Genomic DNA, 4105 nt, shown 5'->3' with positions numbered 1-4105 from the left:
GAATCGTACGGTGTCGAATAATCTGGTGTCGAATAAATCTGTGTCGAATCGAGCGGTGTCGAATCGTACTGTGGTCAATAGAGTATCACCCAATGTGTATACATGTGTCACGTCCGTAGACGTGGGTAATTAATTACTAAGCTTTTATTATACTCGTTTTTCTTTACTTATCATAAGGAGTTAATAAGCAGTTGATAAGTTACCATTCTAGAACTTTACCATAACTAATAAGTTACCGTAGCCGGTAAGTTACTATCAACTTATAACATCTACTGTCGGTACCATCCACTGTCAGTAACACCTACTGTCGATAACACTTACTGTCGGTAACACCTACTGTAGATAACGTCTACCGTCAGTAACATACCATCATTGGTAGAGTTACGTACTACGATATATTATTGTTAAGTTAATTATTAGAACTTACTAGAATAAAGCATTTACAACGCACTTATTGGTAATTATTGCTAATACTAGCATCTACTACGCATATCACTATTACATCCACACACATGTTCTATAATCACTACTACAGCTCAGTTGTGAACAACATTAATATTATTTCACTAATCTTTAAACATTTAGTAAATATTCAGTCCATAACTTAATTAATATTTTATAAAAGCGTTCCCACAGCGAAGCACGCTTGTAAAAACCAAGGTCACTGGTTCGAACGGTCAAGCAGACTGAAGCAACGATACGGCACGAGTGTTACCGCGAACCGGTGACGGCTCACGTTAGTCCAGTGCCAGTGACCGACGGACCCGTGGGACAATGCAGAGTCAGCACTTCTTGAATAGTATATAAACGGCCGGAGCAACTGGTCAATCAGTCAGTCAGTTTCAGAATCTGTCTGCTAAGATCACTCTCAGTACGAACCTAGAATATTTTTGCACGAGCAAATTCGGACTTACAAGGAGAGATTACGACGTTGTATCAATCGATTTGGACGAAATTTATAGAATTGATATAGATTTATCGATAGATGACTATGTAGAGTATTGCAGGGTAGAGTAATAAGATGCACTTTTCAAGCATTTGCGAGAAAATTGAATTTGAAAATTTCGAGGTACTTTATGAGGATATGAAATAGGCCGTTTAATCGAAGAGCGCGTAGCGTAGCGGTAGCGTACTAGGTTAGTAGTGTCAACGCTGCTGGTTCGAGTCTCGATATATACACTTTTTTTTTTTTTAATTTTATATTATAATCTAAATGTAAATAATATGTTTTTTTATTTATTTATTGCATGTTATAAAAATGTATTTTTTTGCATAAAAAATCCGTGATATAAAAAATACAGTAAAAATAAATAAATTATTACTAATTGTGTTTTTAAAAAGCGAATAAATAATTGTACGTAACATGTAAAAATATATGCAACGTATCTTATCTATTTAAACTAGATGGGACAATACATAATGCAGGATGATATTTGTCATAAAAACAAGTGAAAACATTTTCACGACAGTGTGCACATCGTATGAACGCTGCAGTTTTACATTGACATGGTTTTTTCAAAATATCTATTAAAAAATATACTTCGTTGATATTCATAAATATTTCTCTCTCGTTTGTTAATTTGGAAGCAAACCATGCATATTGTAACATATTTTGAAAACCCGGGGCGGATAATTGATGATGTATGATTGAATAAATTTTTATGCAATCTTTACGAGATGTTATTTTGCGGTTTTGTTCTATTAAAGTTGAACAATTCTGCAAACGTTTTATAAAATTTTTGATTTGTCTATAAAAATAAACGTCACATGGTTGACATAAAAATGTGCACTTTGGAGGAACAACTATATTAATGCATGTTCCTGCATTGTCATCAACAAGAAAAATTTCTTTTAATAATAGATTCGTGGCCCGGTCAAACTAATCCTGCATTGTATGGCGAAAGTTTTGTTGATGATGACAATGCAGGAACATGCACTCTTAAAGTTGTTCCTCCAAAGTGCACATCTTTATGTCAACCATGCGACGTTTATTTTTATAGACAACTCAAAAATTTTATAAAGCGTTTGCAGAATTGTTCGACTTTAATAGAACAAAACCGCGGAATAATATCTCGTGAAGATTGCGTAAAAATTCATTCAATCATACATCATCAATTATCCGCTCCGAGTTTTCGAAATATGTTACAATATGCATGGTTTGCTTTCAAATTAACAAACGAGAGAGATATATTTATGAATGTCAACAAAGTATGTTTTTCAATAGATATTTAAAAGAAACCATGTCAATTAGGGATGGGCGATACTATTTGATTCTTTCAGAATTGACCGATTCTTTTTTTGACAAATCGATTATTTTGTCGATTATTTTATAAGTCGATTCTCGATACCTCGATTTTTTTTTAACCGAGAATCAAGAGAGCGAAGGCCGAAGCACATACTTTTTTATAATGCATAACGCTTAGGCCTGTTCTACAATACAGTCGTAAGCCGTAAGTCGTAAGAAATTGACCAATCACAGACCAATTACAGAAGAATAATCGATTGTAATTGGTCAATTTCTTACGACTTACGGCTTACGACTGTATTGTAGAAGAGGCCTTAGACATAAGAGAATCAACCAATCGTTGTCTGTGTTTCAAAATTCACTGCCAGCGCTAAAGATTTATAGTTTACGTCACATATATTATACAATTTTAGCACTGGGAGCGTGCTGGCAGCAATTCTGAAACACAGCTGTTATGTCATAGATCGTGTTGGCGCTCACATCGTGTTGGCGCAAATAGCGCGCTTGCGTCATCCATGGCGTGGCGTCTGGCTTTTGAGTTTGGCATCGGTTCGGTTGCTAGGCAATTTTCTCTCTTCTTCTTTTGCACAATTTGTCTGGGAACACTGTTTATTTCTTCCTTCTGGCTATTTCTAACGGTACTTGTGAAAAGAATTGGTGAAAGTGTGTGTGTGTGTGAATATATATAAAAATGGAAAGTATAGATTCTTCAGACTTTGATCTTATTGAAGAAATAGATATTCCTAATGATGGTATGTAAACACTGTTTATCTTAACATTTAATGTGTAAACATGGGTCTTTAATGTTTCAAAGTTATCAAGTTTTTAGACGCGTATAATCAGTTTAAGAAAATTTGAGAAAATTTATATATTATTTTCAAATATTCTAAATTAAGATTACCATGTTTTAAATAAATCATTTATCTACCTATATATTATACACATGACATGCTAATTTGTAAAATGTGTTAAAATATGTTGTTTAAAATTATATAAGCACAAAAAAGTACGTTTATATGTTAAATNTTAAATAATTATTGTATACAATTTAAGCAAATGTTCTTTAGATTTTACAATCTTTAGAACAAAATTATTGACAATTTGTAATCAACATTATTTCTGAAATCAGATGCAGATGCAGATACAGATGCAAATGTTTCGCAGCTTCCCTCATCTTCTCACAAGTCAACGTATGTTCGAATTCAACAAAAATATAATTTTTGCATGTGATCTTAAGAAAAATTGTAGTTATGTTATTTCCAGATATAAAAATAAATCAGCAATATGGAGTCATATTGAAAAAATAAAAGATAAGATTTTACTTAATAGCATATATTGTAAAAAAAATTCAAAGCATGTGGAAATACAACAAATATGCTAAAACATTTGAAGACTCAACATCCATTATTTTTTCAAACATCTTCAAAAAGTATCAGCAAAGTAAAGTCAATACAAGTTAAAAACACCAATGCGGTAATATTAACTCCATCCAAAAAACAATGCACTGTAAGTAAAGGTTTAATAGAGAATGATGAAGGTATAATAGAGTTTCTTTTATATTATGATAAATTTGTTGTACCGCTTCGACGGTACTGGATTCTTTCACAGGATTTCCAGTTGAACTCGGGGAGAAGTGGTTCCGCCTTTTCTTAATAATTGAAACTATCTTTATTTCGACAAGTTTACAGTTCAGCTTCTTATAAAATTAGTACGACGACTTTGGCGGTAACTCTCGAACTTCTGCTCTCAACTCGGTCACATAACTTCTTATATCACCGAATTGAGAGCATCGCCTTGTCTAACCCTAAACAACGTTGCACGAGTTGATCGCGCAACCCGCTCATCCTTGCTTGATCAGCT

The sequence above is a fragment of the Pseudomyrmex gracilis genome, unplaced genomic scaffold (genome assembly GCF_002006095.1).
Source record: "Pseudomyrmex gracilis isolate BER0280 unplaced genomic scaffold, ASM200609v1 scaffold_601, whole genome shotgun sequence".
Taxonomy (NCBI): Eukaryota; Metazoa; Arthropoda; class Insecta; order Hymenoptera; family Formicidae; genus Pseudomyrmex; species Pseudomyrmex gracilis.
Note: the sequence above shows the minus strand (reverse complement) of the source record.